The 20,918-nt window shown below is 36.0% G+C and overlaps 1 long non-coding RNA gene across 3 annotated transcripts; it reads left to right on the forward strand.

The window, feature by feature from the left end:
* The first annotated feature begins 233 nt into the window (after positions 1-233).
* On the forward strand, positions 234-10,745 carry LOC139706407 (uncharacterized). 3 transcript variants are annotated; one of them, XR_011707970.1, is made up of 4 exons: positions 234-407; positions 4,944-5,086; positions 9,864-9,982; positions 10,510-10,745. It is a non-coding gene; the product is annotated as an uncharacterized lncRNA (long non-coding RNA). The 3 variants fall into 3 exon arrangements; XR_011707969.1 differs by having other exon boundaries at positions 4,944-5,046; XR_011707971.1 differs by lacking the exon at positions 4,944-5,086 and having other exon boundaries at positions 235-407.
* Positions 10,746-20,918: the final 10,173 nt, after the last annotated feature.

Genomic DNA, 20,918 nt, shown 5'->3' on the forward strand with positions numbered 1-20,918 from the left:
GATGATGTAACCTTTTTGAGTGTGGATGATGTAACCTTCTAAGTTGTGGTCATAGGATGATAAAGTAGTCAGGCAGTATGCTTATGTTAGATAAGTTAGGTATGAACAACTTGTAAAGTATATAAGCGCGGGGGAAACTCCATGTAATTGCTCACAACTAACTCTCGTCGCCTGAGAGTAAGATCGTGCAGTTGTGTGCCAGCCACCTCGTGTATTGCTTTGTGTGGTGTGCGAATAAACCAGCATTTCAAAAGGCAATCGAGTTTGTGCTTGGTGTTCGCGTACGTCGCGGTCCGGGGTCCAGTGCAGATATCCGGAAGGGAACTCCTGGTAACCAGACAAGGCTGAGAAGCTGCTCGTGACAGTTGGCGTAGTCGGCAGGATACGGAAGAAGAGCTCCGGAGCAGGTAAATATAACCCACATGGCAATGCACAATTTCTTCTACTGAAAACCTAGAATGACCGTGATCGTCCGGCGTCTAGGCTGAAGGTGGAATGAAAGGGGAGTGCCCCCACCAAAATCCTTAGGAGGACGGTGGTCCCTGTGCATGGGGTGGCTTAAGGAAAGGATAGAGAATTGGGCACTATATAGCTGGCATCAGGGAATAAGTCAGATACCTTATAAGATAGAAACAAACGGGTTTATTGCTTGGAAAATTCATATAGCTAAACTGAGGATCCTCTTAAAAATAGCAACATGGGCTTCAAGGAAGTAATAAAAAGATTTAGGCAGAAATGTAGAATAGGAGAACTAAAGCTCGAGCAAAAGGAATTAAAATCTCAATCGCCATGGCGAGGTATTGAAAGAATTGTTCAGGCAAAGATGCCTGAGTTCCAGAAAGGAACCACAGTTGAGGTAACATTAAGTAATCCTCAGACCGTCAAGCCCATAATGGAACGGGCTGACAAGAAAGAAATCCCGGGAATATTATGTAAAATTATAGATGATATAGATGATGACAGGCTAAGAGGCAAAAGGTTAGTAAAAGAAGCCCTTAAAAATGGAAGTAATAACCCATTTTTGAAAGATATATTGAACCAACTGGAAGCTCCTGATAAGGCCAGCATGCCAGTTTCAGTAATTAAAACATCCACACCCGGACGGGGACGCCCAGATGGGTTGGAACAAGTTATTGAAACTAGGGACTTAACTAGACCTGAAATGGTTCAGTTAAGGCAAGATTTTTCACAGAAAGGTCAGACCGACGGAGACTTTTTGTTTACAATTCATAGTAAGGGAGGCGAATCTATAAGACTCGCAGGCAAGGAAATGCAGGTGGTTAATATCCAGATAGACAATCCGAGTGTTGCGGACACTTTAGCAAAGATTATACAAGAAGAACCTGACAGGGTACGCACACTTTGGGATTGGATTGCAATAGCCTGGGCAGAGGCCATCCCACATATAGATTGGGGTGTCTTTGAAGGCCAGGTACAGTGGAAGAATCCCAGTGAAGGGATTAAGATAGTAAAGAAGTTAGCTATTTTTAGCAAAATTTATAATCAGTTTCAAGGATCCCCTTTAAGTGCTCACTTAACAGCCGCGCTCAGGAGAATAATTATAAAAGGAGCACCAGAACAGCATAGAATGATGTTGGCAACCATGCTAGCTGGAGCCAACACCCTATGGGATGTAGTTGAGTTCTTAAAGCAACATCGAGAATTACAACAAGAGCACAAAATGTCATTTCAAGCTGCAATGTCATTTCAAGCTAAAGCCCGAAACCCAGTCTGCTTTCCAACAAATGGCAACGGAAATATTAAATGCTACCAGACAAATGGGAACAGTCAATGTTTCCAGACAAAAAACTTCCGTTTGGGAGGCCCGCCTGGCCAGCGGAGCCTCCCAAGAAACAGAAATATGTTGGGAAATGGCAAAGACTGGAGAAAGGTGCGACCAGGACAAGCCTGGACACAAGGAAATGTTGCTGTAAACAACAGGCAGATAGGAAGCAGAATGAAGCCACAAAGGCCGGTGCCGCGAGGAAATCAGGTGCAGGGCCAGAGAGGAAGGTTTGGTTTAACAATGCCAAGGTTTGGAACACCCAGATGGCAAAACAGCCCGACACCCGGCCGTTCATACAATTAAAATTTATAGTTGATAATCAAGAATATACAGACTCCTTCCTGATAGATACGGGAAGCGAGGTAACAATAGTCAGAGATGATTTTGTAAATAATAAACCAGCTAAGGAAAAAGTTATAGTACAAGGAGTATCTGGACATAGGGCAGAAATGAGAAAAGAATGGGTAACATTTAAAATATATGATTTGGATTATACAATACAAATATTGGTAGGCAAAGTTCCACATGGAGTATTAGGAATTCAGGAACTCAGGTTATTATATGGTGAATGGTTACCTTTGAAGAGATTAAAGTGTTTTGAAACAAAAATTTTAAGTCAAGTAAAGATTGATCCAGTAAAATTGCCCCATACTCCACCAGTGTTTACTAAACAGTATCCTATTAAAGGAGGACATGAAGAGATTAGCGTCACAATAAAGGAAATGTTGGAAAAAGATATAATAGAAAAGGCATCATCATTTAAATATAACAGTCCAGTATGGCCTGTTATGAAACCTAATGGCAAGTGGAGATTGACGGTAGACTATAGGAATATAAATAAAGTAACCCCCTCTATGCCAGGTACCCTTCCAGATGTAGAGTCTATTTATGCTCAAATTAGGAATTTTTCACCTACTTGTTTTTGTGCTATAGATTTGAGTGATATGTTTTTCGCTATCCCATTGGATATTAAGAGTAGAGAATTGACTACATTCACTTGGGAATCAGTACAATATAAGTTTAAGAGGTTACCACAAGGATATAAAAATAGCCCAATTATAGCACATGTAACTTTACAAGAAACGTTAAAGGACTTTCAAGATAAAGGAACTACTAAGTTATGGTTATATGTAGATGATATATTAATTGCTGGGAAAGATATGACCGAGTTAAATAAGGTAAAGGACGAGGTAGTTACATTATTGAAATCAAAAGGATGGTCCATCAATCCTGATAAAATTCAGGGTCCAGCCACGTCAGTTAAGTATCTGGGGGTGGTGTGGACTACAGAAGGACCTAAGGTTCCGGATGCAGTGATAAATAAGATTTTGGCTTTACAGTCACCAAAAACCAAGACAGAGGCTCAGCAGGTGATGGGCATTTTGGGATATTGGAGATTACATATTCCATATTTACAAATGATTCTGGCTCCAATACACAGGGTATGCAGGAAAGCTGCGGACTTTGTATGGGGACCGGAACAGAAAAAGTCATTAGAATTAGCTAAGGAATATGTTCAGACATATACCCAATTGTATGTACCTCAACCTGGTGAAGAAATTATAATTGATATAATATATGCCAATGACTTTGGAAATTGGGGCATATATACTAAAAGTAATAGTCAGACTAAACCAGTTGGGTTTTACTCCAAAAGATTTCCTTTTTCCGAAAACAAATACTCTTTCTTTGAAAAAACAGTGTGGACAGCTTATACGGCGGTACAGAGTCTAGGTTTTGTTTTAACTAATAGAATAGTTACATTAAGAACTCAGATACCAATTTTGGATTGGGTACGAACTAAGGAGGAAGACTTTAGAGGTTTACCCATGGAACAAAAAGTGTTGAAATGGAAATGGTATTTGTTAACTATAATTAATGATGCAACAGTGTCAGGGAATAATAAGACATTAAGGTTATCAGAATTAGTTTTTGCTCAGCCTATAGTAGAAGTACCGGTAGAGGTTAAACAACCAAAGACACAACCTATTGGAAAATGGGGGGCAGTTGCTTCTCATAAAAATGCATGGTTCACAGATGGATCAAGTAAAGTAGTAGGAAATATCACTAAATGGAAAGCTGTGGCATATCGACCAAGTGATAAAAAGATCTTAGTGAAGGAAGGCTCGGATGCCTCAGCACAGTTAGCAGAACTCTGTGCAGTAAAATTGGCCGTTGAACAATCTATCCATGAAAAGAAAAAGTATATACACGTTTTTTCGGACTCATGGGCAGTTTGTAATGGTATTGCCATATGGTCTGCAAAGTGGAAGGAATCTGATTATAAAATTAATGGAAAAGATGTATGGGGAATACATATTTGGAAATTTCTTGCGGAGGCACCTATACATGTAAAGATAGCGCACGTTGATGCTCACACAGGACGTACAGATGAAATATCTAAATTTAATAATGTGGCAGACAAATTGAGTAAATTTGACTCCGAAGGGCTAAAATTGGTGAATAAGGCCCCTTGGAAAATATCAGATAGAACAGATACAAAGATTCGGTTGAAACGTGACCCAAATTGGCATATAAAACTTCCTGAATTGAATGCTGATATTTCGGATGATGAAATCCGACAATTGCATAAGGAATTAGGACATATTGGAACACATGGAATGTTCCAATGGTTTCAAGGAAGAAATATAAAAGTCACCTGGGGAGCATGCAAGCGTGCGATATCTGGATGTGAATTATGCGCATCCTCGGTACAACGTTTCCGGAGGGATCCACCCCATAATAGGCCGTCACCAAGAGGATTTCATGAAAAGGTACAAATTGATTATATTGGTCCTTTGCAGAATGGAAAATATGTGTGTACTATGGTAGATTGTAGTACCGGATTGGGACATGCATGTGCAAGTAGACATGCAGATCAAAGCTCTACTATGAAAACTATTTGGAGCTGGTGTGCAGCATATGGATGTCCTTGGAATGTGACTTCTGATCAGGGTTCTCATTTTACTGGTAGAAATGTTAAGAAATTAGCTGACGTTTTAGGAATTAATTGGGATTTTCATTTGGCCTATAACCCACAAGCAGCAGGAAATATTGAAAGGTTCAATGGATTATTAAAGACTAAATTGTGGCAGATAGGACAAGATGTGCCATTTGACAAGGCAATACTGATTGCAGTTTTTGAACTTAATTCTAGGCAAAGACTGCACAGGAGATCACCCTTTGAGGAAACATTCCAAAAGGACATCGATGTGCAGGCAGACGGGGACCCAAACCCAGATAATATAAGACCATATAAGGTGTGGATACGTAACAGAAAGGATAACTCTGTGATTAAAGGTGAGATTGTATCACACGGACAAGGAAATACCCTATGGGTATCAACTGGAAAAGGGGACCTCAGATTAGTAAAAAGCCAAGATGTTGTCACTAGGTAAACGTTTGTGTGTCTTGTTTAATATATGCTTTATTATCCTGATTGTATATTCTTGCTTGTTTTTGGGTGGATATTTTCATTGTAACGAATGGCAGACAGCTCTTTTGAATGGTTCTACTTGTTTTAATCATAAATTGTTGGTACGAGATTTGCTACCCTGTTATGTACTTAATTATACACTATGTTTCTGGTAATGGCACCTAGGACTTTGTTACTTTTGCTATTTTTGCTACTTTTGATAGCCCTGCAGTTCTATTCAGTAATGGGAAATCAAACTACAACTCCCACTACTTTTACTACTACGACTCCATATTATTTTGGTATCAGGAACATTAACCTGACCAAGTATTCTTACAAAGATTGGATCTTCAATTATATTAATTTCACTCATTCACTTCAAGAGTGTAATAATTCTTGTGCAGTAATACCACAATATTGGAGAAGTAACAAATTCCTACAAAATTTTACTGCTATTAGATACCTGTTTTATCATAATTATGCATTTTGCCACCATTATAACAAACACTCCGCACCTAAGGAGTGTGACCATTTTTGGGACATCAATACAGTTGGGGTATATAGCCCAATGTTTAGATCTAGTGCGGATGGAGGATATTCTAATAAATATGAAACTAACCCCCTCCGATGTCATCTGGTACCTGGGATTATGGATATGTGGTCTTATAAGCCACATTTTGTGTATTATTATAGGAAACTTGGAGGCAAACCTTTAGTTAAGAGCTATAATGCTACAGCAGCAGTGCTTAATAATCCAAACCTTACTGTATATACTTTTGAGGAGTCTACAGAAGAGGATGACTTTACATGTATAAAAGCAGCAGAAAAGGATGTTGCATCACTGCCTTTTCAGGTTTGGGTGTCCAACAAACAGAATGATTATAATTTATTCGATTATGAATATGAAGAATATGACTATTCTTCATATGATGATGGAGAAGAAGGAGGTTCTGGTGAAATTACAACTACAACCCCACGAACAACTACGTTGGGGATAAATTTGTTGCCATATAATGATTCTAAGGAAATGTTGGATGAGTGGAAAAGATTGCCTAGACATTTACAAGGAGCTAGACCGTTGCCTAGATGGCCGCAAGTTTTAGTTGAACCCTACGGGACATGGTGTCCAAAAGAGTTACAGCAGTATCTAGATTCCATGAGCACTAAACAAAGGAATATGTCTATATATATTGAAGATGTGCAAAGCAGAACTCATTTGAATTATACCCATTATGTTTCTTGTGTAGCGGATTTTCCTAATTTACCTATATATGGAAAGTTCGAGATCCTACAGAATCCTGATAGATCCTTAGAAATACGGAACCAATCTTATCTTACTATAGATAATTGGTGGAAAGTCAATACCTTAGGTACCGCCACCTGGCGATCACCTGTTGTGTTGACCGACCCTTTACCACAGCCATTTACCCATAACTTGGTTAAACCAGTGGCCACGCCTCCTAAATTAAAGGACAAAATCGGGTATGTTTGTATCCGTAGCATTTTTGGAGATATGCTTAACCGAACACAGGGACAAGCATTTATTGGTAGAGTTTGCTTCCCTGTTGATTCAACCTTCCTTAAGTGGTGCCAATATAGATATTATTATAAAATTGGTAATTATTCATCTGTAACTTATAAGATTCACACACAGGCCTGTAGGCTGGGTCCGGCTTACAGGACGACTGGGGTATTACATCCTGAATTTGGAATGTTTAATCACTCTGGATGGCTATTATTTGAAAACAAAACAAGGAGGTATGTCTTTAAAAATGCCAATAATGAATGGGACCTCTCAGAGATTGTGGATAGCCCGAAATTGGGACAGAGAGTGCATAGTCCAGGGTTACATGATTATAAATTCACCGTGGACAAATACATTGTTAACCAGACAGTGTGGAAAAACTACACACAATACTATAATATATTTAATTGGACATGGTGTTATAATTTTAGCAGACAAAATTGTGTACAGAATCCTCTTCATGCTGTATATTTGAATGCCTCTCATATGCATCTTGAGGTGAATAATACGTGGCATAGGTTTGATAATCAGTCCTGGCAACCTGTATTGGTTATCACACCCAAGGATATTTTGAATAAATACTTTTATAATGTCACATTTCTGCAGGTAGATTATACTTATAATGGATCCAAAGGAGAATCTTCAAAGTGGCCTTATTATAAATGCCAAGACTGTACCTTTAAGTTTTATGATAATTTCTTTGGGACTTTGATTCCCGTGTTTAATTTGAGTGATGACAAAATCAGAGTGAATGTCCATAATATGTCAATCCCGATGGGAGTTGATTCTAATTATGTGGACACTAAAAATGTTAGTTTAGCTATGGAAAGATCTATTTGCAGATGGTTTCCACATTCATGGCAATATGTGATTGGTATTCATAGGTCTATTATGCATAATGATTCCACGTACTATGATATTCCTCTTGATGTAAATATAACTGGAAATGTTTCCAAACATTATGAAGGTGGTAATGTTGTATTAGGCAATGAGGAAAAACAAACGAGGGATTATACTTTACATCCAACAGTATATTCTCTTGCATTTGTACCACCAGATTTGGATGAAGTTACTTTAGTGAATTACAAAACAGAAACTTACCTGGTAAATGCTGATGACTACTGGTCATTGAAGACTGGGTGCCCTAGAGCACAGCTCTGGGATACTATAATTAGATACCATGTGGATGTAGCAGATAGAAGAACTCTGAAATGGTGGTTGACACAAGGAATGGATTTCTCTACTTGGTCTAGTAAAATATATCCAGGAAAATTACCTTATTACTGGTATATGTTATTACCAGGAAGTGACAATGAATGGAATCTTTATGATATTGTAACACATGATGTTTTACATAATAATACTGATGTGTTTGATGCACATGCAGGTAATCATATTATATATAGTACAAAGATGGATATGCAGAAATGCTACATGGAACCGACCTCTTTGAATCCTTGTTTAATCGATAGAGGAGGATTTAATGGAACCAAGGGATGGGTTACTGCCCATTTCCCAAGAGCGGTCCTCTTCCCACGCAAGGAAAAGGACGGTAATTTTATGAAGACTTTAGAGGCTCCAGGATTTTTACCTTTATTACATCAGCCAGTTAGATTTTTGATACAACCACAAGTACAGCCAATTGTGTTACGATTGTCTGTTAGTGACTTGTTGAAAGGTGAAACTGTATGTCCTTCTTTTGAGTCTACTGTGTTGCCAGATTTGTTTTATTCAGTTCAAAGAAATGCAGCAGGACGAAGACCTTTGCAGTTCGCAGCGATTGGCGCTTTCCTGGCCGGAGCAGCTTTGGGGGCAGCGATCGCTGGAGCAATGACGGAGGAACTTCGAGTGGAAATTTCTGCTCTTCGAGGACTTCAGAATAAACAGAACTTTGTTATCTCACAATTATCTAAAAATCTGCACTCCGCATCTTTACTTATGGAAAGACTTTCTGCAGAACAGGAACTTTTGAAACATCATGTTGATTCACTAAGTAAGGTGATTGAGACTATGGATGCATCATGGAATGTACGTATGAAACAATTGGAGGCAACTCAGGAGTGTGAACATCTGCAAGCAATGATCACCGCGGGATTAGAAGAAATAAGACTGTTATTTAGAACTGGCATAGGCATGGAAACTGCATCAGCTATAACCATATTAGATCCTACAAAGGATTCTTGGTGTGAAACTGGTGTTTGCATGATTAATTTATGGCAAATGTCGACATCTAAGGTTGTAATAGGATATCCAACTAAGGCTATACCGAAGAAAATTGGTAAAGATTGGATAATACCGTTTGATAAGTTTTATTGGTTAAAATGGAACAATATGTCATATTATGTGCCTAGTGAAGCCACTTATGCTATAGGTAAAACAACTATTATAGCATATGATCTTTTCTCAGATGAACCTAGGACTTCTGATATAACTATATCTATGCCTCAGGCTACTCTGTTCGATCTTGGGAATTTTAATATGTTGTCTTGTTATCCTGAACCTTACATAGTTCGACGATGGCAAAACATTTCTTATAGTGATTCTTTAAGTTTGAATGCTGGTTGTCATGTACATACTAATGTCATGATGATGGAACATATGAATCTAACTGTTAAGAAACATCTATTTAGGTCTAAGAGTTTTACTGCTACGCAAAACTTACGAGTCCTGACTCAGGTGGTTTATATGTCTAATCATACTTTTGGGTTACATTCTTTTGTACCCCAACCACCTCTGTCAGAAGAATATAAAAAGATGATGAAAGCAACAGAGGCAGCCAAATCCGTTTATGCTTCATTAGGAAAGGAAATTGAGACAGTACATAATCAAACTACTGAACTTCTCCAAAGATTTTCAGGAGAAACTCATAAAGTTAAAATGTTAGTTGATTCTGGATATTTGATTCCGCGTGACTTTCAGTATACTTATGATTGTAGTTTTGTAGGTTTCTTTAGAAAATTAGTTCATGCAGATGTTAGTTGCATTATGAGATGGAATCCTTTCCACTGGCTTAAGGAAGGATTGCTATATGTATGTTGTTTTGTATTATTAGTATTATGCATTAAGGTTTGTTTAAAGATTAATAAGTCTGCAGGAAAGAAAACTTACATTAAAATGGATAAACTTCAACATTACAGAGACCATGAAGCGAAAGGCACTAAGAAAATTAAATCCAAGAAGGAGAAGGACGGCAAGATCGAGGAATTATTCTGAACAGTTGCACTATGCAAATTGTCATCTTTGCATCGAATTTCATGTAAATACATGGTTTTTATATAGTGCATATACACTGTTTGGGCAGGAACGTTTTTCTCTTTTATGTAGACTAGTAACCTTACGCAGTGGACCATGGTGTCCGCTGGATAATAATTTGGAGGGTATTGTACCTTCTTTATGTGTATTCTTAAAACATGTTTGGAACTGTATTCCTAATATTAATTCGCACTGTAATGTTTATTGTAGGTATGATGTACACTCGTGTGTTAAGGGTTTATTTGGATTGTTCACGGAAGTAATGAAGTCTGATCATGATTTGTTGACACAGCAATCTAATGCATTTGCTTTTTACATTAATGGGATTATTTCCCTTAGCTATGATAGATCATTGTTGTTTGGTGATGAGTTATTATGTAGGAGTTTTGCGCAATGCAGACGGAGGAAGACGTATAACCCTAGATCTTTGTTTGATATATGCTTAAGGAATATCTGTAAGCCTTATTTTGTTAAATTGTGGACTTATGTCGATTGTCACCAAAACTTACCCAGACTTGGTTAACGTTATAGAATTTCTTGAGGAACTATGTCTGTGGACCAGATAATCATCAGACGGATATTAGGACGCAAATTGAGGAACGACCTGTTGTTCCGGAAGGATCGCATGACTCCAATTCCGATGTTCTTGGAAAAAGATGTTGATTATCCATTTATGATAATTCACAATATGGTGATAGATTTATCGTTAGTGAAGGATTTGAATTTTGATGTTTATTCACGACTGACACATCCTTTTGTGCCACATGTGAAAGCTCCCTTTTGCTGTGAGATTCGTACTATGATTGCACCTTTTCTACACTCCTGTGTGGTTGGTGGCTGCATGGATGCCGTGGATTGCATCTTCCAATCTGAAAATTGGTTCGAAGGGTTGCGACAGCCCATACGTCTCCCCGAGGACGGGCAACTTCCGAATGGACGACCTAAGACAGGGGACCGTACTTGTCGCTTTGATACATCGGCACCAGCAGTACCCTCGGCACCTCCGTATCAAGGGGGTGGAATGACAGGAGTAAAACATCAGGAATGAAGGGTCAGCATGGATCAGCAGAGAAACTTGTTTGGACTTGTTTGGACTTTGCAGTAACTCAGTGACTTTTTAGTGCTGGTCACAAGATGACCAGAGAGTGTGTCTATGTTAGATAAGTGGATGATGTAACCTTTTTGAGTGTGGATGATGTAACCTTCTAAGTTGTGGTCATAGGATGATAAAGTAGTCAGGCAGTATGCTTATGTTAGATAAGTTAGGTATGAACAACTTGTAAAGTATATAAGCGCGGGGGAAACTCCATGTAATTGCTCACAACTAACTCTCGTCACCTGAGAGTAAGATCGTGCAGTTGTGTGCCAGCCACCTCGTGTATTGCTTTGTGTGGTGTGCGAATAAACCAGCATTTCAAAAGGCAATCGAGTTTGTGCTTGGTGTTCGCGTACGTCGCGGTCCGGGGTCCAGTGCAGATATCCGGAAGGGAACTCCTGGTAACCAGACAAGGCTGAGAAGCTGCTCGTGACAATACTACAGAGGAAACAGCTTATAAAAACTTTGGTTTCTCAGAATTTTGAATCTGGGAAGTCCTAGATGAAGGTGCTGGCATATAGTGAGACTCTGCTTCCTGCTTATGGCCATCGTATCCCTGCATTCTCATGTGGCATAGGTGTGAGGTAGTTTTTCAGGATCTTGTCCTCAGAGCATTAATCCATTTTTGAAGGTTCTGACCTGCCAAGGCCCTATTTCTTAATACCACTAACATTGAGGTAGTATTTCAAAACACAAATTTGGGGGGAACACAGTAGATATATATTCAGTAGATAGCACATAGCTAAAAGACCAATAACAGAAAAAAAAGTTACAAAAATTACATTTTTCCACTTTCATATATACATATGAAATATACATATTTAAATTTCATTTTTTTGTTTTTCTGACCATGTTAAAGGTATAATTCCATATTTACCTTATATCAAAATTCGGTAGGAACCAAGCTATAACATTGATTATCATTCAGAAGCATACACTGTAACTTTTGGGATTTATGTCCTCTTTTAAGAGAGATCATAAGTATGTTTCTCTTATGTAAAATAGTCACACTGAATTCAATGGACGTATTATGTGTTTTGCATGGTTTTCTCTCAGAGAGTTTTTATTGTTTTGTTTTTTCAGTGCTGGAAATCAAACTCAGCTTGTCCTGTATGCTAGGCAAGTGTGCTACCACTGAGCCATATCCCCAGCACTACTGGGAGGTTCAAGAGTAAGTTTACAGGGTTTGTAGGGACACTGTGTTGACCAGAGTTGCAAAGTATCACCACTATGAAGTTATGTGCAATACAGCTGAGCTGGAAACTTGCTCAGAATCCAGTTCACCATGTGGTTTGCATTAGAAAGTACTACAAGAAGTTCTCAACATGATTGGAAAAAGAAGGGAAGGACAAACCTTTTTCTGCGTAGGAAGTTGCAGACTTCAGTGGAGGAGAGTTTTGTGAAATCAATATCATTGTTAGATCATACAGCAAAAATTGACAGCAATGCACAATTTAATTGCTGATGTTTACAAAAGCTAACAAAATGTTACTAAAAAATATCTGTGGTGACAGTATTTAATAATATTGTTAAGATTCACTGGTGATCACCTCTGAATCAACAATTTTTGACTTTTTCATGATTTGAATTCCCCTTGACTTCTCAATAGTTTTATTATCTCTAGTTAAGTCTGATAAATCTCATTTTAAAATAGATCCAAAGTGCCTTCTCTTCTGACCATATCCTCATTGATTAAGTGATTCATCTGTATTATAATTTGAAGTACTAATTTTTCAATTTAGTTTATCAATTTTGGAATCTATCTCAAGTAAACATAAGCTAAATAGCAACAAGGTGCCATTGCAATTGAAATCTGACCTCACGTGTTGGAGAGTATTCTCAGGAAAGGAACACTCATATATTGATAGGTGGAAGTGATTAAAAAAAATTAAAAAAAAAAAAAAAAACTTATAGCCATTCTTTTGGGAATATGAAAAAGTGCATAATTCTGATACTAAAATTTTACTTTTGCTTAGAAAATACTTGCACATATTCACATCAAACATTTAAAAAGTGCTCAGAATCTTTAAATAATATAGGCAGCCCTACCATCTATCAGCAATCAGATGGATCACCTTGTGAAATATTAACATGAAAATTACACAATAATCAAAATTAAAATAAAGAATTATAGATGCAGGTAGCAAGAAAGGTAGAATACAAAGTCTAATAGAAACAAATACACACAAAAATAATGATGTCATAAGTCAGATTATATAAATTTTTGCAACAGAAAATTAGGTATTCTGCATCTTACAGTTGCTTATATATAAGCCAAGCTGTTGTTATCAAGAATGAAGAAAGCATTCTGATCAGTGAAGGTATACATAGAACTTTGGGAATTATGTAAAAATGCTTTTCTTTGACTTATATTTTTTTCAATGAAGTTATGGTGTGTGTGTGTGTGTGTGTGTGTGTGTGTGTGTGTGTTCACGTACTCGTGTGCATGTGTTAGGAAAACTTTGTCCATATAAACTTTTTTTAAAAGTTCCCTACAAAAAACAGAGCAAACAAAAGAAAATATAAATAAAAATACAAATCCAACCAAACAAACAACAAGAAAGCCCCATGAGAAAACATGTTAAAACTCAATTTGTTATGAAATTCTGCATTTTCAGTACTGATTCTTATGTGGTAAGTTTGCTACATGATATGTAGAAAAGTATGTTGGTTATGGTTTAAAGAAAAAAAACAGGTATTTTCTTAACTCTTAACTATATTAATTATCATCCTCATTTTAGGCAAACTTGAACTTATTACTTCAGTCATTGGAAGTGCTTTTGAGTTGTTTTATTATAAAACTTCTCCTCTCTAGTGAAATCAAGATTTTAATTACGATAGTTACTATTCCTCTCACTGTTAATCCTTCTCATTCTCTTTATAATTATGATTGGAATGTTGGTTGGTAAAGTCTTTAACAGATCTCTTTGAAGGAAAGAATTGTAATGGAACATACATTCTCATATCTAAACTTGATTTGGTAATGAAGCTTGAATTGTTTTTACTGTTGAGCTAAAAATATCACCATTTTAACTTATTGTTTAAATAGCTTATCTTTATTAATTTTCACCTCAGAAGAATGATCCACAAAAACAATTTTAATGCTTTTTGGACTGAAAGTTGTACAAATATCATTGATCCAATTTTGTTCTAAGTAAAATAAAAATATTCAAGTTTTCTTTTGTTTGTTTTGTTTTGTCTTTAGCAAAGTAGTGGTAATACTTAGGTATTATAAATGTTGAAACTGTAACACAAAATCAATATATACTGAAACTATTTCTTCTTAATTCAGCTTAAATTTCATTTTCCATGTGAGCAAAGTTTTTATTTTTTTATTTTTTAACTTCCTGATTTCTGTTAAGGAAGCCCAAATTTATTCATTTTTAATTCTTCCTGTATATAGAAGATCACATTGATCTTTTTCTAATTAGGTAATGTTTTCCCAACACATAGGAGTTAACCAAATTATAATTTTTTAAGTGTTTTCAAAATGACAAGAAGTTATCCAGAATCTCTTTCAAATTGAGAAACAGGTTTTTGAATATTGATTCATCATGATATGTTAAACGTTAGCAAACATTATCCTTATGAATTTAACACAAAAGAATCAAATACTTTTCACATATACATTTGACAACTAGGGCTATATTTTTGAAGAAGTCATTCAGTCTAAAGAGTTTTGTTTGTAAAAGTCTTGAAATCATAAAAATTATCTAATTTGAAATGTTGCATTTTGCACAAAATATGCTTATGATTCTAATAAAAATTATCAGCATAAAGCTATAATTGCACATGAACAAAGGTTCTTACTGTTCATCTGTTTATTCAAGAAATGTTGCATTTGATATTAGCCAATAATCAACAAAAATGTCAATAAAAAACTGGCAATATTTTTGCTTTCCATGGAGTACTCTCATTATTGTTATTTTGAGCTAACAATGAGATGACATTAAATAGGAAGAAATACAGGATTATATAAAGATGTAAGAGGGATATCATCTCAATAGCATGGATAATTATGATATTTAGTAAAATAATTATGAATAATTAAGTTTTGAGTATCTTTGTTTTAATGTAATTTTAATTATATATTTTACATGTAAGAATTTCTGATTTTTAAAAATTTGTTCTTTTCAGATATGCATGACAGTATGTTTTGACATATTATAGGTACATGGAGTATAATTTATTCTAATTAGGATCCCATTCTTGTGATTGTACATGATGTGGAGTTTCACTGGTGGTGTATTCATATATGAACATTAGGAACGTTATGTCCAATTCATTCTACTCTCTTTCCTATTCTTATTCCCCCTCTGAGTATTCAATGGTAGTCTCTTGTGAGTTTGTACTAGCAAGCTTCAGTACATCATGGCTTTCATTCATTTATTTATGCATCCATCCTCCTACCCATGCATGCGTGTCATTCCAATCAAATATAAAAGAATTTGGGGAGACCCAACTTGTATATTACCAGTCTTCAAAAGGTTCATTACACCTCCTGTAGAGAATACAAAAGATGGTTCCTCTGGAGAAAGAGTTCTTTCATGATATGGTTCTTTAAAAAGTAGAGCCAGAAAAAAAATCTTCATATATTAGTGTCTATAAAAAGGCATTATTTATCTGGCTGTAGTGATACATGCCTGTAATCAGAGCAACTCAGGAGGTTTGAGGCACAGAGATCACAAATTTGAAGCCAGCCTCAACAACTTATCAAGGCCCTCAGCAAAATAAAACAAACAAACAAAAAGAGCTGGGGGTGTAGTTCACTGGTAAAATATTCCTGGGTTGCATCCTAGGTACCAAAAAAAAAAAAAAAGATATTTTCTTATTATTTGTAATCAAGTATAGAATTTAAGGATATATGATGGGAGTTTACATTATAAACTTTACTTACATTGTAAAAAAGTTTCTATGATCCATTAATTCTACCACCTTCCCAAACATACACACAAAAAATCATAAATATTCATATGTCTCTATAGAGGAAACAAAATCCTTTGATGTAAGGGACAAATGCAAACAAAAATAAGGTTTTCATATAATTATAAAGATAATATACTTGCAAATGTTTCTAACTTAAAAGATTGATATTCTAAAGATAGGTTTTCTTTTGCATTGCTTTAGAAAATTATTCAGAAATAACTTAGTAAAGAGCTCATTGCTAATAAAATTGCAGTTTCTGCTTGCAATGGAAAAAAGAGCATTTTCCTCATTGACCTTAGTCAATGAGGTGTTATATGTCACACTACCAGCTACATGAAGATATTTTAAAGTCTGTATGAATGATTAAATCTTATGATACTCAATACAGAGGTTTCCTGTTTGAATACCAACAGCTCCCTCTATTTGTTTTGAGAATAAGTCACTTTCAGACTTTTAAAGAGCAATAGAGTTCACTTATGTTTACTTCAGTGAAATTAACCTCCTGAATTAGATACTAGGTATCACTGGGGAATATTGTTAATAGAACGATATGACTTCAGGGGAGAATCTCCCTAATTTGTGGAACAACTGTAACAAACAAATGTTTTATTTTTTTGAATTATAATAAGAATGTTGCAATGAATAAACATATATTTTAATGAATGAACCATGGGACATTATCATAGGAAATATTTGGAGGTATTTAGAAATTATAAATCTTGGCATCCAGCATCCGTTTTTGCAGCTATAGGAAAATACTTCAGACTGAACTATTTATAAACAAAGAAATTTATTTACTACAGTTAAAAAATGGGATGTCAAAATAAAGATGCCAGCAGTTTCAATTGTGTGTCTCTCTGATTCCAAAATGTTGCCTTTGAACCATAGAAGCTAGTGTTCTTTACCTATAGGAGAGATTAACTAACTTATTTTATTAAAAGTAAGTTAGGGATTCACACCATATACATAAAAAAAGAAAAAAAAGTAAGTTAGGTATATATAGAACATGAGTTTATTTTAGTGTAAAGTGTTTCTTCCATCTTTGATTTTTTACATTCTTAATATAATCAGAATAAAAATATTACAATTAAGTTATTCAAAACTGGAGATTCTGAAGCTCAAGAGAAAACTAATAATCCCTTGGACTTCCGAGAATTCTTATAAACTACATTGAGTCTTAATAATGTTTATGAAGTTTTCAAATTAGCTATTTACAGGAGTTTTTGCATGTTGTCTATGTAATCATGATAGTTCAATTATAAGCATTCTTCTCTATGTATTGGAAAAAACCTTATCCTTCCAAATCCTTCCTTGCAACTCACAATTATGTTCCAAAAGAGTTCAGATTTTTACTTATTTCAAGAGAGTTTCCTATCCTAGAATAAAATTTATTATGACCTCTTTTCTCCTATAAATCTCTGTATCTACTGCTAGTAGAAAGGAGGTGAGGGAGTGAGAAAGAGTTTAAAGAATAAATTAGAGACCAAGAATTGTGATGTCTATAGGAAATATAAGGAGATAAGACCAGGTTCCCACATCATGCAAGTGAACCCCAAAGAGGATCATTGGGGGTGCAGTCTTCCAATGGGGAATGGCAAATGCTATACCCCACCTCCAGGAGTTCTGCCTCTAAGACCAACCCTCGCACCCTTCTAACATTCACCACTCTGAAGGTGGAGGTACCAGCCAACAACAGACAACCCCACCTACTGGAGGAGAAAAGAAGCAGGGAAGATACTGAACTCCACAGAAACCATCCTTTAATTTCCCTTCAAGTTTTTTTCCCTCTCTCTCTTTTATTTTATTCTTCTCTTTTCCTGACTTTACATCACCAATGTTTGGAAACCAAGTACTTCTCATGCATTAAGCTACTGAGTACTGGGATGTCTTTATAGTATATTACAGTTGTGTTCTATATTCTTTTATCTTCTATTTTGACATTTTTTATTTTTTCTAATTTTTATGTTTATTTGTTATTTGTACTCTATTGTGTTTCCACTGACTTCTCTCCTGAAAATCACTTTCTCTCTTTTTCCTACTGTACGCCAACTTCTTTTGATGCCTCTTTCAAGCTTCCTGCAATCTAATAACTCTATATCCTTACCTCCTATCTCATTAACAGCTTATCCTACACCCCACCAGTAGTTGTCTCTTTGCCCACCATCAGAATCTGTAGACCCTTTTGCAAACCTACTGTTTATATTGTAAATAATAATTAAACTCACCATTTCTGTATATTGTGACAAAATAGTAAACGTCTTAATAGTAACTATTTGGTTTAAGGCTATATATTTTTTGAATTGGGATCTGTTAATATCGATCTCCCCCTTAAAGGAGAGGTATTAGAACCCTGCAAGAACACTATAAGTCTATAGAGTAAAAACTGTAACACCTCGGATCTTCAGTGCTGAAAGAAAAGACACACAAATAACATGAAAAAACAAGGGTAGAAATAACCCCAAACAAATCAAGATACTACATTATTAGAATCCATGGCCAGCACAGCAGAAGAAATGCCAGAAAAGGAGTTCAGGGTGTGCATAATTCAAACGTTCTGTGAATTAAAGGATGATATAAAAGAGCAAACACAGGCAGCAAAAGATCATTTTGATAAAAAGCTACATAAGAAATTACAGGAAGCAAAAGATTACTTCAATAAGGAGATAGAGATTCTGAAAAAATCAAACAGAAATCCTTCAAATGAAGAAAAAAATAAACCAAATTAAAAACTTAATAGAAAGCATCACCAACAGAGTAAGATCTCTTTGAAGACAGAACCTCATACAAAAAATATAAAATATATAATCTTGAAAATAAAGTTAGTGACACAGTGAAGATGGTAAGAAACCATGAGCAGAACATCCAAGAATTATGGAAAACATGAAAAGACCAAATTTAAGAATTATTGGGATAAAGAAAGATATAGAGTTATAAACCAAAGGAATGAACAATCCAATAAAATAATATCGGAAAATTTTCCAAAAATGAAGAATGAGTTGGAAAATCAAACACAAGAGGCTTAGAGGACACCAAATGTATAAAATCACAACAGATGTATATCAAGACATAGTATACAGAATAAGGCAATAATTTTAAAAGCCACAAGAGAAAGGAATCAGATTACATATAGAAGAAACCAGTTAGGGATAACTGCAAATTCTTAACCCATACCCTCAAGCTAGAAAAGCATGGAATAACATATACCAAGCTTTGAAAGAAAATAGATGCCAATCAAGAATTGTATATTCAGCAATATTAAGCTTTAGGTTTGATGATGAAATAAAAACTTTGTATAATAAACAAAGGTTAAAAGAATTTACAACTAGAAAGCCTGTACTACAAAACATCCTTGGCAAAATATTCTATATGAGAAAAATGAAAAACAACAATGAAGATCAGCAAAAGGAAGTACTGAACTAAAGGAAAAACCAATCAAAGGAGAAACCAAGTTAAAAACCAAAAATAAACAAAAATGACTGAGAATACAAATTAGTCTCAATAATAACCCTGAATGTGAATGCCCTAAATTCATCAATCAAAAGCTATAAACTTGTAGGTTGGTTAAAAACAACAACAACAACAATATGATCCTTCAAGAGACCCATCTCACAGGAAAATACATCTACACACTGAAGGTGAAAGGTTGGGAAAAAACATATAATTCACATGGACTGCATAAACAAGCAGATATTTCCATCCTCATATCAAACAAGTAGACTTTAAGGCAAGGTTAACAAAAAGTTAACAAAACTCTCCTACTGCTTAGGAGAATCATACTTCAACAATACATATAATATATATACCCCAAACAATGAAGCATCTACATTCATCAAACTCTTCTCAACTTCAAGAGTCAAATAGACCACAACAAAATAATACTGAGTGACTTTAACAAACCTCTTTTACCACTGGATAGCTCTTCCAACCAAAAGCTAAGCAAATAAATTATAGAACTCAACAATACAATGAATAATTTAGCCTTAACAGACATATATAAATATTTCATCCATGAGTGAGTAAACACACCTTCTTTTCAGCAGCACATGGATCCTTCTTTAAAGTAAACCATATATTATGCCACAAAACAACTCTTAGAATATACAAACAAGTAGAGATACAACACTGCATTCTATCAGATCATAATGGAATGAAATTAGAAATCAATGATAAAATAAAGAATGGAAGATGTGTCAACACTTGGAGACTAAATAGTATGCTATTGAATGAAAATGGATTGCAGAAGACATCAAAGAGGAGATTAAAAAAATTCTTAGACGTAAATGAGAACACAGTTACAACTTATCAAAATCTCTGGGACATGCTAAAGGAAGTACTAAAATACAAAGTTCATTGCATGGAGATCATTCCTTAAAAGAAAAAAAAAACTCAACAAATAGATGACCTAATATTACATCACAAAGTTCTAGAAAAAGAAAACAAAACAAAACCAAAAACTGTAGAAGATGGAAGATAATTAAAATCAGGGCAGAACAGGCGCAGTGGCCTGCTGAGAGGCAGAACCGCCCCCTCCCCCCGGCACCTGCAAGGTAGGCGGAACTGTGACCACCAATAGAAAAGGCCCAGTGGCCCGTGGAGGGGCAGAGCTGCCAACCACGCCTGCAAGGTAGGCAGGCCTGTGACCCACTGGCAGAACAGGTGCAGCGACCTGCTGAGAGGCAGAGCCACCCCCCTACCCCCGTGCCTGCAAGGTAGGCGGAACTGTGACCACCGGCACAACAGGCACAGCGGCCTGCTGAAGGCCAGATCCGCCCCCACCCCCGTGCCTGCAAGGTAGGCGGAACTGTGATCACCGACGGAAAAGGTCCAGTGGCCCGCGGAGAGGCAGAGCTGCCAAACACGCCTGCAAGGTAGGTGGGCCTGCGACCCATCGGCAGAACAGGCGCAGCAGCCTGCTGAG

This window comes from Marmota flaviventris, chromosome 7, assembly GCF_047511675.1.
Source record: "Marmota flaviventris isolate mMarFla1 chromosome 7, mMarFla1.hap1, whole genome shotgun sequence".
In the NCBI taxonomy this organism is placed as follows: domain Eukaryota; kingdom Metazoa; phylum Chordata; class Mammalia; order Rodentia; family Sciuridae; genus Marmota; species Marmota flaviventris.